This window comes from Bombina bombina, chromosome 5 (genome assembly GCF_027579735.1).
Source record: "Bombina bombina isolate aBomBom1 chromosome 5, aBomBom1.pri, whole genome shotgun sequence".
Classification (NCBI taxonomy): Eukaryota; Metazoa; Chordata; class Amphibia; order Anura; family Bombinatoridae; genus Bombina; species Bombina bombina.
The window spans coordinates 447,850,905-447,878,745 of NC_069503.1; positions in this window are offsets into that span (position 1 = coordinate 447,850,905).

Genomic DNA, 27,841 nt, shown 5'->3' on the forward strand with positions numbered 1-27,841 from the left:
AATTTCAAATTCAAATGTCACATTTGAATTCGAATGTAGCATTCAAATTCGAATATTACATTTATACAACACAGTTATAGACTAGAAATACTATTTTGATTTTGAATGTCACATTCAAATTTGAATGTAGCATTCGAATTCGAATATTACATTTATTAAACACAGTTGTAGACTAGAAATACTATTTCCAATTTGAATGTCACATTCGAATTTGAATGTAGCATTCGAATTCGAATATTACATTTATTAAACACAGTTGTAGACTAGAAATACTATTTTGAATTTGAATGTCACATTCAAATTCAAAATTTACATTTTGAAATTAAATGAATACATAGCTAAACATTCTATTATTTAAACAAATATTTTCAATTTTTTTTGTGAAAAATTTGAAAACGGAAATTCGAAAATAGAATGTTAGAATGTTATATAAACATTCAAAATTCGATTTGAATAAATGAATTTATCAAAATTCATTTTAAATTTCAAATGTTTAGAAACATTCGCCCATCCCTAGTCAGCACTGATTGGCTAAAATGCAAGTCTATCAAAAGAACTGAAATAAGGGGGCAGTTTGCAGAGGCATAGATACAAGTTAATAACAGAGGCAAAATATGTATTATTATAACTGTGTTGGTTGTACAAAACTGGGGAATGGGTAATAAAGGGATTATCTATCTTTTTAAACAACAAAAATTCTGGTGTTGACTTCCCTTTAAGTATGCACAATGCACCAGCATTTTAAAAATAACACTTGCTCAGAGAGGCTAAAATGCTTGTACCAGCTGGTAATGACTCAATTTGTTAATTGCTGACATAATACAAGTCCCACTGGTGCTCTGAGCAGCTGCAGTATTTAAAATGCTGGTGCACTGAAAAATTCTAGCTATGCTTCATTTACACTAAAACAGTGATAACTTTATTAATATTTATTGTAAATATGTTTCTATTCATGGGATATTAAACTCAATGAATTGTTTATGCATTAGATAATATTCAGAGAATATATTTTCACCTAGATTACAAGTTTTGCGTTGTAACACTGAAAATATGGCATTTTTAGCGTTAAAACAGCACCGTAGTTATTACAAGTCTTGTTGGTATAGCTATACCGCACACCATTTAGCCTGTAATGCAACGTCAGTCCCGTACACGTAAAAATGATGTTTTTTCATGGGATATTACAAGTCTTGTTGGTATAGCTGTACCGCACACCATTTAGCCTGTAATGCAACGTCAGTCCCGTACACGTAAAAATGATGTTTTTTCATGGGATTCCCATAGCGCCGGTATTACGAGTTTTGCGGTGAGGCTAAAAAGTGAGAGTTACAGCCTAAAACAACAAGATCTGCACTGCCATCTAAAGTAAGTAGTTATGAGTTTTACACTACAAAGCTGTAGCATAAAACTTATAACTAAAGTGTTACAAAGTACACACAATCAGATTGAGCTTGCATTCTATTGGCTGATCGGAACAGCCAATAGAATGCGATCTCAATCTGATTGGCTGATTGGATCAGCCAATCGGATTGAACTTGAATCTGATTGGCTGATTCCATCAGCCAATCAGAATTTTCCTACCTTAATTCCGATTGGCTGATAGAATCCTATCAGCCAATCGGAATTCGAGGGACGCCATCTTGGATGACGTCCCTTAAAGGAACCGTCATTCGTCGGGAAGTCGTCGGTGAAGATGGATGGATCTGCGCTGGAGATCTTGAAGATCAGCCGGTCATCACTGGATTGAAGAACATAGAAGATGCGGCTTGGATGAAGATGTTTGCCGGTCCGGATGTCCTCTTCTGCCCACTTGGATCAAGACTTCAGCCGTAGGATGGACGTCACTCTTCAGCCCCCGCTTGGGCTTGGATCAAGACTTCGGAGGCTTGGATCAAGACTTCGATGGACGGATCGGTGAACCCGGCGAGGTGAAGACAAGGTAGGGAGATCTTCAGGGGCTTAGTGTTAGGTTTATTTAAGGGGGGTTTGGCTTAGATTAGGGGTATGTGGGTGGTGGGTTGTAATGTTGGGGGGGGGTATTGTATGTTTTTTTTACAGGCAAAAGAGCTGAATTCTTTGGAGCATGCCCCGCAAAGGGCCCTTTTAAGGGCTGGTAAGGTAAAAGAGCTTTTCTATTTTAATTTTAGAATAGGGTAGGTCTTTGTTATTTTATTAGGGGGCTTAGAGTAGGTGTAATTAGTTTAAAATTGTTGTAATATTTTTCTAATGTTTGTAAATATTTTTTTATTTTTTGTAACTTAGTTCTTTTTTATTTTTTGTACTTTAGTTAGTTTATTTAATTGTATTTAATTGTAGGTATTTTATTTAATTAATTTATTGATAGTGTAGTGTTAGGTTTAATTGTAACTTAGGTTAGGATTTATTTTACAGGTAATTTTGTAATTATTTTAACTAGGTAGTTATTAAATAGTTATTAACTATTTAATAGCTATTGTACCTGGTTAAAATAATTACAAAGTTACCTGTAAAATAAATATTAATCCTAAAATAGCTACAATATAATTATAATTTATATTGTAGCTATATTAGGGTTTATTTTACAGGTAAGTATTTAGCTTTAAATAGGAATAATTTATTTAATAAGAGTTAATTTATTTCGTTAGGTGTCAGCGATAGTGGGGGCGGCAGATTAGGGGTTAATAAATATAATATAGGGGTCGGCGGTGTTAGGGGCAGCAGATTAGGGGTACATAGGGATAATGTAGGTTTCGGCGGTGTACGAAGAGGCAGATTAGGGGTTAATAATAATATGCAGGGGTCAGCGATAGCGGGGGCGGCAGATTAGGGGTTAATAAGTGTAAGGTTAGGGGTGTTTAGACTCGGGGTACATGTTAGAGTGTTAGGTGCAGAATTAGGAAGTGTTTCCCCATAGGAAACAATGGGGCTGCGTTAGGAGCTGAACGCTGCTTTTTTGCAGGTGTTAGGTTTTTTTTCAGCTCAAACTGCCCCATTGTTTTCTATGGGGGAATCGTGCACGAGCACATTTTTGAAGCTGGCCGCGTTCGTAAGCAACGCTGGTATTTAGAGTTGCAGTGGCGGTAAATATGCTCTACGCTCCCTTTTTTGGAGCCTAACGCAACCATTCTGTGAACTCTAAATACCAGCGGTATTTAAAAGGTGCGGGGGAAAAAAAGCATGCGTAGCTAACGCACCCCTTTGGCCTCAGAACTCTAAATCTAGGCCCCAGTTAATAATTGTAAATTTCATTTAGCTATATTTATAATGTTAAAGTTAGGGGGTGTTAGGGTTAGGTTTAGGGTTACGTTAGGGTTAAGTTTAGGGGTTAATATAGTTTAATTTAGCTTGTTGCGATGTGGGGGGCTGGCGGTTTAGGGGTTAATAAATCAGCCAATCAGAAGTAAGTGGTACCCCTATATATTGTGGTTCCACGCTTCTGGGGTTGCAGTCTGCGGTGGAGATCGCATGAAGAGGGAGGCTCCCCAAAAAGAGACAAAGAAAATATGATACAGAGCAGAGGAGGTTGAAGAGGCCACAGAAGTCTGCCTCCGCCGAGAGGATAGACCCATGATGTCTGGAGTGGTGGTGAAAAGGAGCCAGAGTCCTCATCAACTGTGAGGGTAAATTATTTATTTTTAAGAATAGCCTTTGTTATTTTTACTTTTATACTTAGGCTAGATTTTTAAAGTTATTTTTTTTTTACTTTGGGGGGGTAGTAGGAGGTTACTTTAATGTAGGTGTTTTTTGCCATTTTCTATTTTTCATGCAAAAGAGCTTTGATCACTTCAGGACAATGCCCTACAAAAGGCTATTTTAAGGGCTATTGTTATTTATTTTAGAGTTAAGGTTTCTTTTTTTTTATTGTGTTTTTTTTTTTTTATTTTATGGGGCATGTAGTTTAGTTTTAGGTATAATGATATTTTTTTTGGATATTGTCTTTTATTTTTTTGTGACAACTATTTTTTTATTTTTTTGTAACTTAGTAGGGTTAGTTTAGAGGGGGGTTTATTTGTAAGTGAAGTTTTAATTCCCTTTGGAAGGTAAAAAGGCTTTAATCTCCTAACCACCCCACATAACTGTATGGGGGTTGATTAGGTGATTATTGTTAGTTAGTATTTTGTAGGCTTTAATCTCCAAACCACCCCCCATACCTGTATGGGGGTTGATTAGGTGATTAATTATGGTTACAATTTATTAGGTCTTAATCTCCTAACAACTCCCCATAAGTTTATGGGGTTGATTAGATGATTAATGAGAGTTACCATTTATTAGGCCTAAATCAACTAACCACCCCATACCTCTATATGGTTGATTAAGTGACTTATGATTTTTACCATTTATTAAGCCTTAATCAACTAACCACCCCATACTTATATAGTACATTTATCTACATTTTTTTAAATATAATGCATTCTTATGTATGTTGCATATTATTTTAAATATCCTATAATATAAAATGCCAAGTGTGTTTGTCCGAAGCTGTCATGCACAGTAGAGACAGCGCGAGGACAAACACTCCTTGCCTTGTCTACCAGTTCTGCTGTCCGTGTCGTGACAATGGTGGGCGGGAGTGTACATAGCCAGCCATGGCGGGGACATGGCCGGGCGTGGTCGTGCGCACGTGCGTGCGAGAGAGAGTGATCAAAAGAGAGGGGGGAGAGAGAGAGAAAGAAAGAGAGGGGGAGACAGCAAAAGAGAGGGGAAATAGCAAAAGAGAGGGGAGAGAGCAAAAGAGAGAGGAAAGAGCAAAATAGAGGGGAAATAGCAAAAGAGAGGGGAGAGAGAAAAAAAGAGAGGGGAGGCAGAGCAAAATAGAGGGAAGAGAGTGCAAAAGAGAGGGGAAGAGAAAGAGCAAAAGAGAGGGGGAGAGAGAGAGAGATAGCAAAAGAGAGGGGGAGAGAGGGAGAGATAGCAAAATGGAGGGGGAGAAATAAAAAGAGAGGGGGGAGAGAGAGCAAAAGAGAGGGTTGAGAGAGAGAGCAAAAGAGAGGGGGAGAGAGAGAGCAAAGGAGGAGGAGAGAGAGCGTGCAAAAAAGAGGGGAGAGAGAGAGAGCAAAAAGAGGGGGAAGAGAAAGGGGGGAGAGAGAGAGGGGGAAAAGAGAGAGAGCAAAAGAGAGGAGGAGAGAGAAAGAGCAAAAGAGAGGTGAGAGAGAGAGCAAAAGAGGGGGAGAGAGAGCAAAAGAGAGTGAAGGAGAGAGAGAGAGAGAGAGAGAGAGAGAGAGAGGGAGAGCAAAAGAAAGTGTAGAGAAAGAGGGGGAGAGAGGGGGGAGAGATAGAGCAAAAGTGAGGGGGGAGGGAGAGAGAGCAAAAGAGAGGGGGAGCGCGAGAGCGCAAAAGAGAGGGGGAGAGGGAGAGCGCAAAAGAGAGGGGGAAGAGAGAGAGCAAAAGAGAGGGGAGACAGAGAGAGCAAAAAAGGGGGAGAGAGAGCATGCAAAAGAGAGGGGAGAGAGACAGCACAAAAGAGAGTGATGAGAGAGAGAGAAAGAGAGCCAAAGACAGGGGGAGAGAGAAATAGCAAAAGAGAGGGGGGGAGAGAGACAAAGACAGAGAGAGAGAGAGAGAGAGAGAGAGAGAGCAAAAAATGGGGGAGAGAGAGAGAGAGGGGAAAGAGAGAGAGGGGGAAGAGCAAAAGAGAGGGGGGAGAGAAAGGGCAAAATAAAGGGGGGGAGAGCGCAAAAGAGAGAGTGGAGAGCGCAAAAGAGAGGGGGGGAGAGAGAACACAAAAGTGAGGGGGGAGAGAGCAAAAGAGAGGAGGAGAGAGAGAGAAAAAGTGAGGGGAGAAATAGCAAAAGTGAGGGGAGAGAGAAAGCAAAAGAGAGGGGGGAAAAAGAGCAAAAGAGAGGTGGAGTGAGAGAGAGCGCAAATGAGAGATGGGAGAGAGAGCAAAATCGAGGGGGAGAGAGAAAAGCAAAAGAGAGTGGTGAAGAGAGAGCAAGGGGTGGGACTGCTGTAGTGCCAAAAATGGCCCGTGTGAATGGGCTTTAGGACTAGTTTTATATAAATGAATATGTATTTATTTATTTTTGTGTTGTGTTTTTTTATTTTAAATATAAATATATAATTTAAAATCTATATTCATGTTACAAAAGGCATAATAGGCATATTGTTATTTGATACTGTAATAATGCAATAGTTTTTTACAACATAGAGACAGAGAGCGCAAAAGTGGGGGGGGGAGAGTGCAACAGAGAGGGGAAGAGAGAGAGCACAAAAGAGAGGGGGAGAGAGAGCAAAAGAGAGGGGAGAGAGAACAAAAGAGAGGGGGAGAGCAAAAGAGAGGAGGAGAGAGCAAAAGAGAGGGGGAAATAGAGAGCAAAAGAGAGGTGTGAGAGAAAGAGCAAAAGAGGGGGAGAGAGAGCAAAAGAGAGGGATAGAGTGAGAGAGAGAGAGGGAGAGGGAGAGTAAAAGAGAGGGGGGAGAAAGAGGGGGGAGAGAGAGAGCAAAAGAGAGGGGGGAGAGAGAGAGAGAGCAAAAGAAAGGGGAGAGTGAGAGCACAAAAGAGAAGGGGGAGAGAGTGCAAAAGAAAGGGGGGACAGAGGGCACAAAAGAGACGGGGGACAGAGATCACAACAGAGAGGGGGAGAGAGAGAGCACAAGAGAGAGGGGGAGAGAGAGCAAAAGAGAGGGGAGAGAGAACAAAAGAGAGGGGGGGTAAAAAGGCTTTGGAAGGTAAAAAGGCTTTAATCTCCTAACCACCCCACATAACTGTATGGGGGTTGATTAGGTGATTATTGTTAGTTAGTATTGTGTAGGCTTTAATCTCCAAACCACCCCCCATACCTGTATGGGGGTTGATTAGGTGATTAATTATGGTTACAATTTATTAGGTCTTAATCTCTTAACAACTCCCCATAAGTTTATGGGGTTGATTAGATGATTAATGAGAGTTACCATTTATTAGGCCTAAATAAACTAACCACCCCATACCTCTATATGGTTGATTAAGTGACTAATGATTTTTACCATTTATTAAGCCTTAATCAACTAACCACCCCATACTTATATAGTACATTTATCTACATTTTTTAAAATATAATGCATTCTTATGTATGTTGCATATTATTTTAAATATCCTATAATATAAAATGCCAAGTGTGTTTGTCCGAAGCTGTCATGCACAGTAGAGACAGCGCGAGGACAAACACTCCTTGCCTTGTCTACCAGTTCTGCTGTCCGTGTCGTGACAATGGTGGGCGGGAGTGTACATAGCCGGCCATGGCGGGGACATGGCCGGGCGTGGTCGTGCGCACGTGCGTGCGAGAGAGAGTGATCAAAAGAGAGGGGGGAGAGAGAGAGAAAGAAAGAGAGGGGGAGACAGCAAAAGAGAGGGGAAATAGCAAAAGAGAGGGGAGAGAGCAAAAGAGAGAGGAAAGAGCAAAATAGAGGGGAAATAGCAAAAGAGAGGGGAGAGAGAAAAAAAGAGAGGGGAGGCAGAGCAAAATAGAGGGAAGAGAGTGCAAAAGAGAGGGGAAGAGAAAGAGCAAAAGAGAGGGGGAGAGAGAGAGAGATAGCAAAAGAGAGGGGGAAAGAGGGAGAGATAGCAAAATGGAGGGGGAGAAATAAAAAGAGAGGTGGGAGAGAGAGCAAAAGAGAGGGTTGAGAGAGAGATCAAAAGAGAGGGGGAGAGAGAGAGCAAAGGAGGAGGAGAGAGAGCGTGCAAAAAAGAGGGGAGAGAGAGAGCAAAAAGAGGGGGAAGAGAAAGGGGGGAGAGAGAGAGGGGGAAAAGAGAGAGAGCAAAAGAGAGGAGGAGAGAGAAAGAGCAAAAGAGAGGTGAGAGAGAGAGCAAAAGAGGGGGAGAGAGAGCAAAAGAGAGGGAAGGAGAGAGAGAGAGAGAGAGAGAGAGAGGGAGAGCAAAAGAAAGGGTAGAGAAAGAGGGGGAGAGAGGGGGGAGAGATAGAGCAAAAGTGAGGGGGGAGGGAGAGAGCAAAAGAGAGGGGGAGCGCGAGAGAGCGCAAAAGAGAGGGGGAGAGAGAGCTCAAAAGAGAGGGGGGAGAGAGAGAGTGCAAAAGAAAGGGGGGACAGAGGGCGCAAAAGAGAGGGGGGAGTGAGAGTGCACAAAAGAGAGGGGGGACAGAGATCACAAAAGAGAGGGGGGAGAGAGCACACAAGAGAGGGGGGAGAGAGCTCAAAAAAGAGAGGGGAAAGAGAGAGTGCAAAAGAGAGGGGTATAGAGATAGCACAAAAGAGTGGGGGAGGGGAGGGAGCAAAAGAGAGTGGGAAAGAACAAAAGAGAGGGGAGAGAGAGCAAAAGAGAGGGGGGAGAGACGGAGCAAAAGAGAGAGGGGAGAGAGCAAAAGAGAGGGGGAGAGAGAGAGCAAAAGAGAGGGGGAGAGGGAGAGCGCAAAAGAGAGGGGGAAGAGAGAGAGCAAAAGAGAGGGGAGACAGAGAGAGCAAAAAAGGGGGAGAGAGAGCATGCAAAAGAGAGGGGAGAGAGACAGCACAAAAGAGAGTGATGAGAGAGAGAGAAAGAGAGCCAAAGACAGGGGGAGAGAGAAATAGCAAAAGAGAGGGGGGGGAGAGAGACAAAGACAGAGAGAGAGAGAGAGAGAGAGAGAGCAAAAAATGGGGGAGAGAGAGAGAGAGGGGGAAAGAGAGAGAGGGGGAAGAGCAAAAGAGAGGGGGGAGAGAAAGGGCAAAATAAAGGGGGGGGAGAGCGCAAAAGAGAGAGTGGAGAGCGCAAAAGAGAGGGGGGGAGAGAGAACACAAAAGTGAGGGGGGAGAGAGCAAAAGAGAGGAGGAGGAGAGAGAGAAAAAGTGAGGGGAGAAATAGCAAAAGTGAGGGGAGAGAGAAAGCAAAAGAGAGGGGGGAGAGAGAGCAAAAGAGAGGTGGAGTGAGAGAGAGCGCAAATGAGAGATGGGAGAGAGAGCAAAAGCGAGGGGGAGAGAGAAAAGCAAAAGAGAGTGGTGAAGAGAGAGCAAGGGGTGGGACTGCTGTAGTGCCAAAAATGGCCCGTGTGAATGGGCTTTAGGACTAGTTTTATATAAATGAATATGTATTTATTTATTTTTGTGTTGTGTTTTTTTATTTTAAATATAAATATATAATTTAAAATCTATATTCATGTTACAAAAGGCATAATAGGCATATTGTTATTTGATACTGTAATAATGCAATAGTTTTTTACAACATAGAGACAGAGAGCGCAAAAGTGTGGGGGGGGGAGAGTGCAACAGAGAGGGGAAGAGAGAGAGCACAAAAGAGAGGGGGAGAGAGAGCAAAAGAGAGGGGAGAGAGAACAAAAGAGGGGGGAGAGCAAAAGAGAGGAGGAGAGAGCAAAAGAGAGGGGGAGATAGAGAGCAAAAGAGAGGTGTGAGAGAAAGAGCAAAAGAGGGGGAGAGAGAGCAAAAGAGAGGGATAGAGTGAGAGAGAGAGAGGGAGAGGGAGAGTAAAAGAGAGGGGGGAGAAAGAGGGGGGAGAGAGAGAGCAAAAGAGAGGGGGGAGAGAGAGAGAGCAAAAGAAAGGGGAGAGTGAGAGCACAAAAGAGAAGGGGGAGAGAGTGCAAAAGAAAGGGGGGACAGAGGGCACAAAAGAGACGGGGGACAGAGATCACAACAGAGAGGGGGAGAGAGAGAGCACAAGAGAGAGGGGGAGAGAGAGCAAAAGAGAGGGGAGAGAGAACAAAAGAGAGGGGGGGAGCAAAAGAGAGGAGGAGAGAGCAAAAGAGAGGGGGAGATAGAGAGCAAAAGAGAGGTGTGAGAGAGAGAGCAAAAGAGGGGGAGAGAGAGCAAAAGAGAGGGAAAGAGAGAGAGAGAGAGAGAGAGGGAGAGTAAAAGAGAGGGGGGAGAAAGAGGGGGAGAAAGCAAAAGAGAGGGGGGAGGGAGAGAGAGCAAAAGAAAGGGGAGAGCGAGAGCGCTAAAGAGAAGGGGGAGAGAGAGAGAGTGCAAAAGAAAGGGGGGACAGAGGGCGCAAAAGAGAGGGGGGACAGAGATTGCAAAAGAGAGGGGGAGAGAGCGCACAAGAGAGAGGGAGAGAGCTCAAAAGAGAGGGGGAGAGAGAGAGTGCAAAAGAGAGGGGGAGAGAGAGAGCGCAAAAGAGAGGGGGGAGAGAGCAAAAGAGAGGGGGGAGAGAAAGCAAAAGAGAGTGGGGGGAGAGGGAGCAAAAGAGAGGGGAAAGAGCAAAAGGAGAGGGGAGAGAGAGAGTAAAAGAGTGGGAGAGAGAGCAAAAGAGAGGGGGAGAGAGAGAGCAAAAGAGGGGGAGAGAGAGTACACAAAAGAGAGGGGAGAGGCAGAGCACAAAAGAGAGGGGGGAGAGAGAGAGCAAAAGAGAGGGGTGGAGAGAAAGAGCAAAAAAGAGGGGAGAGAGAGAGCAAAAGAGGAGGGGGGAGAGAGAGAGGGGGAGAGAGAGAGGGGAGAGAGAGAGAGAGAGAGAGAGAGGGGGGAGAGCAAAAGAGAGGGGGGGAGAGGGGGGAGAGAGAGCAAAAGAGAGGGGTAGGAAGATAGAGCAAAAGAGGGGGGGGGGAGAGAGCGCAAACAAGAGGGGAGAGAGACAGCGCAAAAAAGAGGGCAGGAGGGGGAGAGCACAAAATAGAGGGGGGAGAGAGAGCGCAAAAGACAGGGGGAAGAGAGAGCAAAAGAGAGGGGGGAGAGAAAGCAGAAGAGAGGGGGAGAGAGGGAGCAAAAGAGAGGGGAAAGAGCAAAAGAGATGGGAACGAGAACAAGAGAGATGGGGAGATAACAAAAGAGAGGGGGTAGAGATCAAAAGAGAGGGGGGAGAGAAAGCAAAAGAGAGGGGGGAGAGAGCAAAAGAGAGGAGAAAGAGCAAAAGAGAGGGGAGAGAGAACAAAAGAGAGGGGGGAGAGAGCAAAAGAGAGGGGGAGAGAGCAAAAGAGAGGAGAGAGCAAAAGTGAGGGGAGAAAGAGCAAAAGTGAGGGGAGAGAGCAAAAGAGAGGTGGAGTGAGAGTGCAAATGAGAGGGGGAAGAGAGAGAAAAAGCGAGGGGGAGAGAGAAAGCAAAAGAGAGGGGTGGAGAGAGAGCAAGGAGTGGGACCACTGTAGTGCCAAAAATGGCCCGTGTGAACGGGTTTTAGGACTAGTTTTATATAACTGAATATGTATTTTTTTTGTGTGTTGTTTTTGTGTTGTGTTTTTAATAATAAATGTTTAATAATAAATGTTTCTCCCTTACCAAAAAATATTATGTCTAAAAAAAGGCAAAAACCCCAGGGGGGTAAATATTTAAACATTATGCATTGTACATACCAATGCATCATTTAAATATTGAATATTTATGTGTAGGGCCTTAACTTCTACAGTTAGTTTAAGGTTATGGCAGATTAGGTGTTAATGTTTAAATAATATGCTTTGTAATGTACAATGCATATTGTTTAAAGTATTGTAGATATCTTAAACGGGATTTAATGTTTGCTTAATATTATTTTAAACCTAAACAGACATTTTATTCATTTTATTCATGGCCAAAAATATTGGCACCCCTGCATTTCTGTCAAATAATGCACCACTTCTCCCAGAAAATTGTTGCAATTACAAATGTTTAGGCATTCTCGTGTTTATTTATTTTGTTTGTATTGGTATGACACAAAAAAGTGGAGAGACAAAAGCCAAATCTTACACATTCCACACAAAACTCCAACAATTTACTGGACAAAATTAGTGGCACCCTCAATGTAATATTTGGTAGCACACCCCTTGGAAAAAATAACTGCAATCAATTGCTTCCTGTAACCCTCAATGAGTTTATTACATCTTTTTACTGGAATTTTGGATCACTCTTCTTTCTCCAACTTCTCCAGGTCTCTCAGATTGGAAGGGTTCCTATTCCCAACTGCTGTTTTGAGATCTCTCCAATGGTGCTCAATGGGATTGAGATCTAGACTCATTGTTGGCCATTTCAGTACTTTCCAGTGTTTTGTTTTAAACCATTTCACATTTATAACATGTGCTTTAGCTCAACTTTTTGACACTGGGTCCTACATTGCACCACAGAAATTTTTGGTAGTCTTCAGATTTCATAATGCCATGCACACAGTCAAGATATCCAGTGCCTGAAGCAGCAAAACAACATCAAAATATCAGTCATCCTCCACCATGTTTGACTGTAGGTACTGTATTCTTTTCTGTAAAAGCCTCATTTCTTTTTCTAAAAACAGTAGAATGATGGGCTTTACCATAAAGCTGTAATTTGGTTTTGTCTGTCCACAGTACATTCTCCAAAAAGGATTTTGGCTTCCTCAGGTAAGTTTTGGCAAACTCCAATCTGGCTTTTTTATGTTTCTGTGTCAACAGTGGGGTCCTCCTGGGTCTCCTACCATAGCGTCCCTTTTAATTTAGATGGTGACGTATAGTGCGAGTTGACACATTTGTACCCTGTGCCTGAAGGTCAGCTTGAATTTGTCTGGAAGTTGATTTAGGTTCTTTATCCACCATTTGAACAATCCTTTGTTGCAATCTTTGATCAATTTTTCTCTTTCGTCGTTGTCCAGGGTGATTAGCTACAGTGCCATGGGCTGTAAACTTCTTGATAATGTTGCTCACAGTAGACACAGGAACATTACAATCTCTGTAGATGAACTTTTAACCTTGAGATTGTCCATGCTTTTCCACAATTTTTGTTCTTAAATCCTCAGACAATTCTTTGCTGCTCTTTCTGCTCTTCATTCTCAGTGTGGCACACAGAGAAACACAACAGAAAGGTTGGGTCAATTTTTCACCATTTTAACTGGTTTCCGGTGTGATTTCTATATTGTCAGCACCTGTTAATTGATACAGGTGAGTTTAATTACAAATTACAGTAGCATCACAAACTTGGAATGCAATTATTTCTTACAATTTTGAGAAGGTGCCAAAAATGTTGTCCAAAACATTTTTTGAGTTTTTTCTGTGGCACGTGTCAGATTTGGCTTTTTTTTCTCCTCTTTTTTGTTTCATACCAATACGAACAAAGGAAATATACATGAGAATGCCTAAACATTTGCAATTGCAACAATTACAATTCTGGGTGAAGTTGTGCATTATCTGACAAAAATGCAGTATATATATATATATATATATATATATATATATATGTGTGTGTGTGTGTGTGTGTGTGTTTGTCTATTTATGTGTATATATTTTTATTTTTATATATGTATTTATGGACAGTTGCGCACACATCCTCAAAGGAATGTTGGCAGGGTGGATTCTTTCACCACCCTACCATTTTCGGAATTCCCCGGGATGCAGCGTAGGCAAACCCGAAGCCTTAAAAAAAAAACATTCAACCACCCTCACAAAATAACTAAAAAACATGTAACCGCCTGCAAGAAATATTAAAAACCCCGTAACCGCCCGTACGAAGTATAACAAACACCTAAACCTTCAACCACCACATTGCAAAACAATAGAGTAATTAACCCCTAATCCGCATATAACATAATTAAAATATTACCCCATTAACCGTCAACCATCCACATTGCAATAAACCTATTAACCCCTAAACCACAAAACCCCCACATTGCAATAAACCTATTTAACCTATTAACTCTTAAACCGCCAACCCCCCGCATCACAATAAACCTAATTAACCCATTAACCCCTAAACTGCCAAACATCCACATCGCAATCAACCTAATTAACCTATTAACCGTCAAAACCCCACAACACAAATAACTAATTTAATTACTTAGGCCTAGATTTGGAGTTTGGCGTTAGCCGTGAAAACCAGCGTTAGAGGCTCCTAACGCTGGTTTTAGGCTAACTCCGGTATTTGGAGTCACTCAAAATAGGGTCTAACGCTCACTTTTCAGCCGCGACTTTTCCATACTGCAGATCCCCTTACGTCAATTGCGTATCCTATCTTTTCAATGGGATCTTTCTAACTCCGGTATTTAGAGTCGTGTCTGAAGTGAGCGTGAAACATCTAACGACAAAACTCCAGCCGCAGGAAAAAAGTCAGTAGTTAAGAGCTTTCTGGGCTAACGCCGGTTCATAAAGCTCTTAACTACTGTACTCTAAAGTACACTAACACCCATAAACTACCTATGTACCTCTAAACCGAGCCCCCCCCCCCACATCGCCACCACTCTATTAATTTTTTTTAACCCCTAATCTGCCGACCGCCACCTACGTTATACTTATGTACCCCTAATCTGCTGCCCCTAACACCGCCGACCCCTGTATTATATTTATTAACCCCTAATCTGCCCCCCACAACGTCGCCGCCAGCTACCTACAATAATTAACCCCTAATCTGCCGACCGCAAAGCGCCACCACCTACATTATAGCTATGTACCCCTAATCTGCTGCCCCTAACACCGCCGACCCCTATATTATATTTATTAACCCCTAATCTGCCCCCCACAACATCGCCTCCACCTGCCTACACTTATTAACCCCTAATCTGCCGAGCGGACCGCACCGCTACTATTATAAAGTTATTAACCCCTAATCCGCCTCACTAACCCTATAATAAATAGTATTTACCCCTAATCTGCCCTCCCTAACATCGCCAACACCTAACTTCAATTATTAACCCCAAATCTGCCGACCGGAGCTCACCGCTATTCTAATAAATGTATTAACCCCTAAAGCTAAATCTAACCCTAACACTAACACCCCCCTAAGTTAAATATAATTTTAATCTAACGAAATAAATTAACTCTTATTAAATAAATTATTCCTATTTAAAGCTAAATACTTACCTGTAAAATAAACCCTAATATAGCTACAATATAACGAATAATTACATTGTAGCTATTTTAGGATTAATATTTATTTTACAGGTAACTTTGTAATTATTTTAACCAGGTACAATAGCTATTTAATAGTTAAGAACTATTTAATAGCTAAAATAGTTAAAATAATTACAAATTTACCTGTAAAATAAATCCTAACCTAAGTTACAATTAAACCTACCACTACACTATCAATAAATTAATTCAATAAAATACCTATAATTATCTACAATTAAACCTACCACTTCACTATCAATAAATTAATTAAATAAAATACCTACAATTATCTACAATTAAACCTAACACTACACTATCAATAAATAAATTAAATACAATACCTACAAATAACTACAATGAAATAAACTATCTAAAGTACAAAAAATAAAAAAGAACTAAGTTACAAAAAATAAAAAAATATTTACAAACATAAGAAAAATATTACAACAATTTTAAACTAATTACACCTACTCTAAGCCCCCTAATAAAATAACAAAGACCCCCAAAATAACAAAATGCCCTACCCTATTCTAAATTAAAAAAGTTCAAAGCTCTTTTTCCTTACCAGCCCTAAACAGGGCCCTTTGCGGGGCATGCCCCAAGAAATTCAGCTCTTTTTGCCTGTAAAAAAAACATACAATACCCCCCCCAACATTACAACCCACCACCCACATACCCCTAATCTAACCCAAACCCCCCTTAAATAAACCTAACACTAAGCCCCTGAAGATCTTCCTACCTTGTCTTCACCCTACCAGGTTCACCGATCCGTCCTGAAGAGCTCCTCCGATGTCCTGATCCAAGCCCAAGCAGGGGACTGAAGAGGTCCATGATCCGGCTGAAGTCTTCATCCAAGCGGGAGCTGAAGAGGTCCATGATCCGGATGAAGTCTTCATCCAAGCGGGAGCTGAAGAGGTCCATGATCCGGATGAAGTCTTCTATCAACGCATCTTCAATCTTCTTTCTTCCGGATCAATCTTGCAGACCTCCGACGCGGAACATCCTCTTCTCCCGACGCCTACTAGCTGAATGACGGTTCCTTTAAGGGACGTCATCCAAGATGGCGTCCCTCGAATTCCGATTGGCTGATAGGATTCTATCAGCCAATCGGAATTAAGGTAGGAATATTCTGATTGGCTGATGGAATCAGCCAATCAGAATCAAGATCAATCCGATTGGCTGATCCAATCAGCCAATCAGATTGAGCTCGCATTCTATTGGCTGATCGGAACAGCCAATAGAATGCAAGCTCAATCTGATTGGCTGATCGAATCAGCCAATCGGATTGAACTTGATTCTGATTGGCTGATTCCATCAGCCAATCAGAATATTCCTACCTTAATTCCGATTGGCTGATAGAATCCTATCAGCCAATCGAGAATTCGAGGGACGCCATCTTGGATGACGTCCCTTAAAAGAACCGTCATTCGGCTAGTAGACGTCGGGAGAATAGGATGTTCCGCGTCGGATGTCTGCAAGATGGATCCGGAAGAAAGAAGATTGAAGATGCCGTTGATAGAAGACTTCATCCGAATCATGGACCTCTTCAGCTCCCGCTTGGATGAAGACTTCATCCAGATCATGGACCTCTTCAGCTCCCGCTTGGATGAAGACTTCAGCCGGATCATGGACCTCTTCAGCCCCCCGCTTGGGCTTGGATCAGGACATTGGAGGAGCTCTTCAGGACGGATCGGTGAACCTGGTAGGGTGAAGACAAGGTAGGAAGATCTTCAGGGGCTTAGTGTTAGGTTTATTTAAGGGGGGTTTGGGTTAGATTAGGGGTATGTGGGTGGTGGGTTGTAATGTTGGGGGGGTATTGTATGGGTTTTTTTTACAGGCAAAAGAGCTGAATTTCTTGGGGCATGCCCCGCAAAGGGCCCTGTTCAGGGCTGGTAAGGTAAAAGAGCTTTGAAATGTAGTAATTTAGAATAGGGTAGGGCATTTTGTTATTTTGGGGGTCTTTGTTATTTTATTAGGGGGCTTAGAGTAGGTGTAATTAGTTTAAAATTGTTGTAATATTTTTCTGATGTTTGTAAATATTTTTTATTTTTTGTAACTTAGTTCTTTTTTATTTTTTGTACTTTAGTTAGTTTATTTCATTGTAGTTATTTGTAGGAATTGTATTTAATTTATTTATTGATAGTGTAGTGTTAGGTTTAATTGTAGGTAATTGTAGGTATTTTATTTAATTAATTTAATGATAGTATAGTGTTAGGTTTAATTGTAACTTAGGTTAGGATTTATTTTACAGGTAATTTTGTTATTATTTTAACTAGGTAACTATTAAATAGTTCTTAACTATTTAATAGCTATTGTACCTGGTTAAAATAATTACAAAGTTGCCTGTAAAATAAATATTAATCCTAAAATAGCTACAATGTAATTATAATTTATATTGTAGCTATATTCGGGTTTATTTTACAGGTAAGTATTTAGCTTTAAATAGGAATAATTTATTTAATAAGAGTTAATTAATTTCGTTAGATTAAAATTATATTTAATTAAGGGGGGTGTTAGTGTTAGGGTTAGACTTAGCTTTAAAGGTTAATACATTTATTATAGTAGCGGTGAGCTCCGGTCGGCAGATTAGGGCTTAATGTTTGAAGTTAGGTGTCGGCGATGTTAGGGAGGGCAGATTAGGGGTTAATACTATTTATTATAGGGTTAGTGATGCGGATTAGGGGTTAATAACTTTATTATAGTAGCGCTCAGGTCCGCTCGGCAGATTAGGGGTTAATAAGTGTAGGCAGGTGGAGGCGACGTTGAGGGGGGCAGATTAGGGGTTAATAAATATAATATAGGGGTCGGCGGTGTTAGGGGCAGCAGATTAGGGGTACATAAGGATAATGTAAGTAGCGGCGGTTTACGGAGCAGCAGATTAGGGGTTAAAATTAATATGCAGGGGTCAGCGATAGCGGGGGCGGCAGATTAGGGGTTAATAAGTGTAAGGCTAGGGGTGTTTAGACTCGGGGTACATGTTAGGGTGTTAGGTGCAGACGTAGGAAGTGTTTCCCCATAGCAAACAATGGGGCTGCGTTAGGAGCTGAACGCGGCTTTTTTGCAGGTGTTAGGTTTTTTTTCAGCTCAAACAGCCCCATTGTTTCCTATGGGGGAATCGTGCACGAGCACGTTTTTGAGGCTGGCCGCTTGCGTAAGCAACTCTGGTATCGAGAGTTGAAACTGCGTTAAAAATGCTCTACACTCCTTTTTTGGAGCCTAACGCAGCCTTTTTGTGGACTCTCAATACCAGAGTTATTTTTATGGTGCGGCCAGAAAAAAGCCGGCGTTAGCTACGCGGGTCGTTACCGACAAAACTCCAAATCTAGCCGTAAGACTTCTAACCTAACACCACCTAAATTAACCCCATTACTAATAAATTACAATTAAAAAAACTATCATTAAATTAAAAAAAAAAAAAGTTTTACATTACAGAAAAAAATAAACAAAATTATCAAAAATATTTTTTTTATATCTAATCCCTATGAAAAAAAAAAACTAAAATAAAAACACCCCCTAATCTAAACTACAAATAGCCCTTAAAAGGGCCTTTTGTAGGGCATTTCCCTAAATTAAACAGCTCTTTTACTGCTAAAAAAAAAATACTAAGTCTCCCCCTAACAGTAACCCCCCCACCCACCCAATCCCCCAAAATAAAATAAAACTAACACTAAAAAAAAATAACCTATCCATTGCCCTTAAAGGTGCATTTGTATGGGCATTGTCCTTAAAAGGGCATTCAGCTCTTTTACAAGCCGAAAAAAACCCTAATCTAAAAAAAAAAACACCCAAAAAATTTTAAATAAAAAAGCCTAAACCTAAGCCCCAAATAGGTACTCACTATTCCTGAAGTCCTGCGGAGAAGGTCTTCTGCCAGGCAGCCCCATCATCTTCTTTTTTCATCTGGAGCGAAAGCAGCACGGAGCGGAGGCGTCGAACTGTCTTCCCGATGCCTGGATCCTCAGCGGTGGTTCTCAGTGGCAGCGGTCCTCAGTGGCGTGGAGGCTCCTTTTCATGTGATCGTCCATCGCACACTGAAGATTCAATGCAAGGTACCCCATATTTATTGGGGTACCTTGGATTCCTATTGGTTGAAATTTTGAAATCAGCCAATAGGATGAGAGCTACTGAAATCTTATTGGCTGATTTGAACAGCCAATAGGATTTCAGTACCTCTAATCCTATTGGCTGATTTCCAAATTTCAGCCAATAGGAATGCAAGGTACCCCAAATTAATTGCGGTACCTTGCATTCAATTTTTAGTGTACAAAAGACATCGAATGAAGAGGAGCCTCCATTCCTCCAAATAATGCCGCTGCGGCAGTCGAGGACCGACACTGAGGATCCATGTGTCAGGAAAGACAGCTCCGCACCTCAGCTCTGCGTTGCTGGTGAGCACCGCCGGTGATGATCCAAAGCTCTGCACCTTCTCTCTGCGCCACCTTTTCTCCAGATGAAGATAAAAGATGATGGAACCACCTGGAAGTAGACCTTCTCGTCCAGACTTCAGGAACGGTGAGTGCCTATTTGGGGCTTAGTGTTAGGATTTTTTTTTTATTTTTTTATTTTTAAGATTAGGGATTTAATGGGCTGGAAAAGAGCTGATTGCCCTTTTAAGGGCAGTAATAGAGCTGAGTGTCCTTTTAAAGACAATGGCCATAAAAATTCCCCTTTAGGGGCAATGGGTAGTTTAGGTGTTTTTGGTGTTAGTTTTTTTTATTTTGGGGGGTCTGGTGGGTGGGGGTTGTTTACTGTTAGGGGTAATTGGTAATTTTTTTAGGTAAAAGAGCTGTTTAAATTAGGGCTATTGGTAGTTTAGTATTAGATTAGGGGGGGTTATTTTGGGAGATTTTTTATTTTTATACGGGTATTAGTTTAGGTTTATTTTTTTATTTTGGATAGCTTTGGTTTTTATTTCTATAATTTTAATTTTTTTTATTTTTTGTAATTTTAGCTTTGGGGTTGTAGTTTTTTTTTTTTAAATAGACTGCCCTCTGGGCTTATCGAATAGTATATATATATATATATATATATATATATATATATATATATATATATATATATATATGCATTAGAACCTTTTTCCGTTAAGTAGATAAAAACATGTTAAAGCATATTTATGAAATATTCATATTTAATAAAGTTTTTAACTATGCATTTCCTGTAAATATTTCACATTCCAATGTTCTGTACATAGCAGAATGTTTAAAGGAATTTTTAATTAGGTATTCCTATATATATCTGTATATATCTATACCTATATATAATCATTTATATATAGTTATAAATATATATTTGTTTAAAAAAACATCAGATATATGTAGAAATATTTATTTATGAATACATAGAACATATTTGGTTAAGTAAATAACATTGGAATATAAAATATTCATATTTTCATTTCAGCTTAGCACTATTGCAAATATTTTATGGTGTTTGAGCGAGAGAGTGCGGTGTTAGGTATTTTTTTTACTTTTTTTCTCCATTGACTTCTATAGGGGAATGCATAAATGCTATAGTAATTTTCGTTTTTTTGCTCAAGTCGGGTTGCAGCTGGAGAAAAAACGGTTTACTTTAAACTTGAAATAGCAGCACAACCCGACTAGCGCAAAAATGAAAACGTAATATACCGCTCCACTTGTGATCTAGCCCTTAGCTTTTTCTCCTACTCTCCTTTATTGAAGCTTAGCCTGTTTGCATAATGAGGCTGATGAGTGGGGACATGTCTTCAGCATTATGTTTAACATTGTTGTAAACATGGTTGCAAAGCCTGCTCATATAGAGCTCAACACAAGTGCACACTACTAAGCCTATATAGGTTTGCTGTCAACAAAGGACCCTAAGAGAAAGAGGTCAGTTTGATAACTAAAGTAAATTGAAAAATGTGTAAAAAGTCTGAATCATGGAGGCTTAAAGGAACATGAAACACATTTTTTTTCATAATTTAGACAATTAAACATAAAGCATACAATTTTAAACAATAATTGTTTAAAGGGACACTGTTTTTCTCCATTACTGTTCTTCTAACGCTGTAGAGTATCAAATGTGCTGGAAACCACATCTTTAGATTTATTTTTGTATTTAAGAATAGACAGCTTTTTATCATTATAACTTCAACCCATTGTCTACAGCTTGATAGATGGAACCAATATTGTAGACAAATTAGACTAATTTTTTTTTATTCACAATTATAATCTCATGTATCGAAAAAAACAAATATAGAAAGCATTTTCCATTGGTACCAGCATATGAAACAGAAATTTTATTATGAACACATTAGTTAAATTTTCTGGTAAGCCTGAAAGATTTTAGGACAAAAGACATGAAACTGTTAGATTTGCCTGGTTTATTGAAAAGGGTTAATGAAAGCTAAATTATGTGATATATTAAGTTGTGTTCTGTAGTTCACCTAAAGAAAAGACGCTGCCTTTCACAACCATTTTATTGTCAGTGACTATTTACAGGACTGGTTACCAATTATTAGCACAACTTGAACTATAACACCATGAAATATTATTTCTTACTTCATATCTGTTCAACTTTAATTGAAATTTCTACAACTTTAAAATTACTGTAATATAAGTATTTAGAAAGGGAAATTATTTCAGTTTTAACTTAACCCCTTAAGGAACTTGCCCAACGTACCAGAGAATTTGTAGCATTTTTGCTATCATTCCATTTAAACAAAAATAGCCTTGTTTTTTTGTTTTTTTTGTTATTTACCTATGATAACTTTATAGATATATTGTTTTTTAGTAGACAACCCAAGGTATTCACCTCAGCCTATTTTGATATATTTCATGCCATCGTTTTGCCACCAAAATTTCATATTTAAAAAAATGTTTTAACATTTTCCACAAACTTAGGGTTTCTCACTGAAATGATTTATACACAACTACTACAGTCATAAGACAATGGGTGCAAAAGCTCATCTGGCGTCCTCTTTGTTCAGAAACAGCAGACATGATTGGCTTTGCCATTGTTTTTGGCAAATAGAAGGCGGCTCATTGCAGCTGTACACAAAACTTCTGAAATTCACGATAGTGAAGGGGTTAATAGGGTAGCTTATAAGGTTAATTTTAGCTTTATTATAGAGATTACCCGCCAACCCCTTTATCCATATCTGATCCCCCCAAACAGCTCTCTTCCCTCACTCACGCCCCACTGGTCACCACCATCTTAGACAGTTTGGCAGTATGCAGTTTTTGGGAGAGTATTTTTTTATACATTTATTTTTTAATCTCTATAGTGAAAGGATTTGGAACCCTCCTCATTTTCAGCGTGCAAAAATAGTGGTCATATTCAAGCGAAATGTTTACTTATACAGCACTTAATTATTCATTTTACAACCACTCTTTGGATTCATATACTGTTTATTTGACTTTTTATGCAGATACCGGTATCTTTTTCTATTTTTATTTCTATTTTATCTTATGTGTGTTTTAATAAATGTTCTGTATATTTGAAGTATATACATCATTTCAGAATAATTCCTATTGAAATGTTGATCTAATAACAGATAGCTCTTTAGGGAACGCGTTCCTCTCATTTTTGTACTTGGCCCAAATACAGTTAGCCCACAATAACAGAATAATACAAAGTACTTCACCAAAGTCATGTATACACAATTTACCATATCAGTTAAGCAGAGTGCAGATAGATTGATAAAATCTTGACCCAACACCCCCTCTTTTCAGAGACATGGGGATACATTAGAATGATATGTTCTCCCATTGTAAGCAAAAGCAAGAGCAATATTAGCAGTGCAAGAGCCTTCCTTGCATACTGGGCTGCAGCAAATATGCTAGCAGGTTAAAGATTCCAAGAGGATTCCAGGGATACAGCTGAATGACACTTACCATTGATTGCACAAAACAGATCTCCACATGGCATCTCCAATTCAAAATTCTGTGCAGACAGGTTCCCCTAGTCCTCTCTTCTGCATCTTCATCAAAGGAACCCTGCGTGAAGCAACCAGGGGCAGACAGCCACCAACACACAGACAGCTGTCTTCATTATAGGTGACAGTGAAGTGTCTGTTTTAGCTGTTGTCTTCAGGACCCTCAGAGGGAAATCCACCAATATGTCCTCATTTATATAAACTCGTAAGAAGCTCCTAAAGATTATAGCACATCTTCTATATCAGTACCCATATTCTTAGAGAATAGCTGTGAAAACTGCCTTGCCAATTCTAGAAGGTTAGTGGGTGGGGAGTACAATTTGTATTAAAAAATACAAAAACACTAAGGGTCACATTACAAGTGGAGCGTTAAATATTACTTTCATTAAAGTGATGTTTGCTTTTCACTGTGTAATACTAGCGCACGCTAATGTGCCCTGTTATTACAAGTTCTCAGCAATGCGAATGACATCAGAACCTAAGCGCAAAATATAGCCTAGTGCAGTTATGTTATTAAAAAATAAAGATGCTGCTATCTTCCCCCTAGATTACAAGTTTTGCGTTCCCGTTTTACCGCTTAAAAAATTGCCATTTTAGCGTAAAAACCTTAATGCAGCCATTACGAGTGTTGTCGGTATAGCTGTACCCTAAACCTAACAACCCCATAATTTTATATTAAAATTACAATATCCCTATCTTAAAATAAAAAAAAAAAAACTTACCTGTGAAATTAAAAAAAACTAAGTTTAAACTATATATTAAACTAACATTACAATTACTAAAAAAAAACTACAAATTATATAAACTAAATTACACATTAAAAAACCTAACACTACTAAAAAAAATTCTACAATTACAAAAAATAAAAAATACTAAATTATAAAAAAACACTAAATAACAAAAAATAAAAGAAACTAAATTACAAAAAAATAGCAAACAAAATCATTTAAAATAAAAACAATTACACCTAATCTAATAGCCCTATAAAAATAAAAAGCCCCTCTAAAATAAAAAAAACCCTAGCCTACAATAAACTACCAATAGCCCATAAAAGGGCCTTTTGTAGGGCATTGCCCTAAAGAAATCAGCTGCTTTCTCTGTAAAAAAAATACAAAGACCCCCAATAGTAAAACCCACCACCCAACCAACCCCCCAAAATAAAAAAATCCTAACTCTAACAAAAACCTAAGAAACCTATTGCACTGAAATGGCATTTGTGTGGGCACTGCCCTTAAAAGGGCATTTATTTATTTTGCATTACCCTTAAAATGGCATATAGCTCTTTTAAGAACACCCAAACCCTAATATAAAAAAATTACCCACCAAAAAAGTAAAAAAAATAAAATAAATAACACTAATCCCAGACAATCCACTTAGAGTTTTTAAAGTCCAGACATCCAGGGGGCGAGAAGACTTCATCCAGGTGGCGAGGTCTTCATCCATCCAGGCGGCATGTTCTATCTTCATCCATGGGGCATCTTCTATCTTCATCCAATTGGCTGATTTGAACAGCCAATAGGATTTCAGTAGCTCTCATCCTATTGTCTGATTTGAATTTCAAAAATCAAATCAGCCAATAGGAATGCAAGGGACTCCATTTTGAAATGACTCCCTTGCATTGAAGATTCAGTGAACGACGGTAACCATATGAAGAGGACGCTCCATGCCGGATGTCTTGAAGGATGGATACGCTCCGCCTCACCGGGATGAAGATAGAAGATGCCGCCTGGATGAAGCTAGAAGATGCCGCCTGGATGGATGAAGACCTCGCCGCCTGGATGAAAACTTCTCACTGCCTGGACGTCCATACTTCAGAAATTGTAAGTGGATCGTCGGGGGTTAGTTTTAGTTTTTTTTTTTACTTTTTTGGGTGTTTTTTTTTTTAAGATTAGGGTTTGGGCGTTCTTAAAAGAGCTAAATGCCCTTTTAAGGGCAATGCAAAATAACTAAATGCCCATACAAATGTCCTTTACAGGGCAATGGTTAGCATAGGTTTTTGTTATTTTGGGGGGTTGGTTGGGTGGTGGGTTTTACTGGGGGGGGGGGTTGCATTTTTTTACAGGGAAAATAGCTGATTTGTTTAGGGCAATGCCCTAGAAAAAGCCCTTTAAGGGCTATTTGTAGTTTATTGTAGGCTAGGGTTTTTTATTTTGGGGGGATTTTTATTTTTATAGGGCTATTAGATTAGGTGTAATTATTATTTTGGATAATTTTGTTTGTTATTTTTCGTAATTTAGTGTTTGTTATTATTTGTAATTTAGTGTTTTTTATTTTTTAGTAGTGTTAGGTTTTTTTAATGTGTAATTTAGTTTATTTAATTTGTAGTTATTTTAATTGTAGTATAATAGTAATGTTAGTTTAATATATAGTTTAAACTTAGGTTTTTTTAATTTCACAGATCATTTTTTATTTATTTTATTTAGGGATATTGTCATTTTAATATAAAGTTAGGGGGTTGTTAGGTTTAGGGGATAATAGTTTAATTTAGTTTTTGCAATGTGGGGGGCTGGCGGTTTAGGGGTTATTAGGTTTATTTTGTGGCGGTGATGTAGGAGGCCAGAGGTTTAGGGGTTAATAACTTTATTTAGTGGCGGCAATGTCGGGGAGCAGCAGAATAGGGGTTAGTAGCATTATACATTATAGTGTGGGCGATGTTGGGGTATGGGGGAATAGAGGTTAATAACCTTATTATAGTGGCGGTGATGACGGGGAGCGGCGGAATAGGGTTTAATACATTTATTTAGTTGGTGGCGATGTCGGGAGTGGCAAATTAGGGGTTAATAACTTTATTTAGTTGGTGGCGACGTCTGGGGCGGCGGATTAGTGGTGTTTTTTTTTCCATAGAAATCAATGGGGTTGCATTACGGAGATCGCCATTCCGCTCTTCAAGTGTTAGTTTTTTTTCTAACACCTCCACTTTGATGTCTATAGGGAAAGCATGCACAAGCACGTCAAAGCAGCCCTTGGATTTTGTGTGGTATGGAGCTCATCACAACCATATCACAAGCACAAGAAGACTTTTAAAAAACTTGTAATGGCAGCGCTATGGAGGGTGAAATAACACAACTTTTGTTGCGTTCGTTTCACACCCTCTATATCGCAAAACTTGTAATCTAGGTGTTTATTTTTTAATAAAATACACTAGACTGTATTTTGGGGGCATTTGGGGCACATTTCTAAAGTAAACTAGAGATCTGATCTCTGGTTAATTTTATAAGAGGTTATTGTTACCGCAAGCTCGTGGTAGCAATAACCAGCCACTTGTAATTACTGATTAATTATCCCGCAAATGGGCCAATTTTCCTATTAGCGGTGGTGCAATAATTTAGCACTCCACTTGTAATCTAGCCCATAATGTTTAATATCCCTTTAAGGTCTAGTTGTACACAGGCATGCACTTTCTATTAGCTTTTAAACTAAAAATTGCAGCTTTAGCATTACCTTTTTCATGCAAACATTTGAATATGTTTAAATAGTGCTCTTCTATATGGATGATACCTTTTTTTTAGAGTTGAATGTCTCTTTAACATAAATGTTGTTTCACTTTAACATTGAGGATGTAAGGAATACAACATAAACACATGAACACTTTCATGTCTTTTAACTGTCCTACCCAATTACTTGATCTGATTTTGATTAGAAAAGCTGCCCAGGGTGGTATGCAGCAGAGAATTCTGAAATATGTTCTACCTATCTTACAAATAATGTTTTGAACTTTATTAAAAAGTCAGATTTAGCAGCTGAGGAATAGATTACAATATACTTCAAGAACAGAAAACTTTTCTCCAGTGCTTCATTACCAGTGTCCTTGTAAAGAATTTATATTGGTAATGTTTTATAGCTTAATATCTTTCACATAATCTGAGGTTGTCATGAATAATAAAGAGAGGGATATAATGCATTATCCCACATGAATTTAGTACTGAGAGAACTTAGAAAATTAGAATTGTGTGTATAAGCAGCACAGGATACAGAAAATAAAAGAGAAAGTTGGGAATCAAAAAAGCCTGTAGAAAATGAAAACTGAATTGAGAAAAACAAAATTAGAATTAACTGGAGGTGTGAGATAGCAAATCAGCACAAAATAAAATAAAACTCATATGCCTAGATTTAGATTTTGGCGTTAGCCGTCAAAAGCAGCGTTAAGGGCTCCTAACGCTGCTTTTGGCCGCCCACTGGTATTTAGAGTTAGTCAGGAAAGGGTCTAACGCTCACTTCCAAGCCATGACTTTTCCATACCGCAGATCCCCTTACGCCAATTGTGTATCCTATCTTTTCAATGGGATCTTCCTAACGCTGGTATTTAGAGTCTTGGCTGAAGTGAGCGGTAGAGCCTCTACCGACAAGACTCCATCCGCAGGAAAAAGTCAGTAGTTAAGAGCTTTCTGGGCTAACGCCGGTTTATAAAGCTCTTAACTACTGTGCTCTAAAGTACACTAACACTGATAAACTACCCATGTACCCCTAAACGAGCCCCCCCCCCACATCGCAAACACTCTAATACATTTTTTTAACCCCTAATCTGCCGACCGCACATCCCCACCACCTACATTATCCCTATGAACCCCTAATCTGCTGCCCCTAACATTGCCGACACCTACATAATATTTATTAACCCCTAATCTGCCCCCCCCCCAACGTCGCCACCACCTACCTACACTTATTAACGCCTAATCTGCTGATCGGACCTTGCCGCCACTCTAATAAATGTATTAACCCCTAAACCGCCATACACCCGCCTTGCAAACCCTATAATAAATAGTATTAACCCCTAATCTGCCCTCCCTAACATCGCCGCCACCTAACTTCAAGTATTAACCCCTAATCTGCCGACCGGACCTCGCCGCTACTCTAATAAATGTATTAACCCCTAAAGCTAAGTCTAACCCTAACCCTAACACCCCCTTAAATTAAATATAATTTTAATCTAACGAAATAAAATAAATATTATTAACTAAAGTCTTCCTATTTAAAACTAAATACTTACCTGTAAAATAAACCCTAATATAGCTACAATATAACAAATAATTATATTGTAGCTATTTTAGGATTTATATTTATTTTACAGGCAACTTTACATTTATTTTAACTAGGTACAATAAATCCTAACCTAAGTTACAATTAAACCTAACACTACACTATCAATAAATAAATTAAATCAATTAACTACAAGTACCTACAATTAAATAAACTAAACTAAATTACAAAAAAAAAACACTAAATTACAAAAAATAAAAAAAGATTACAAGAATTTTAAGCTAATTACACCTACTCTAAGCCCCCTAATAAAATAACAAAG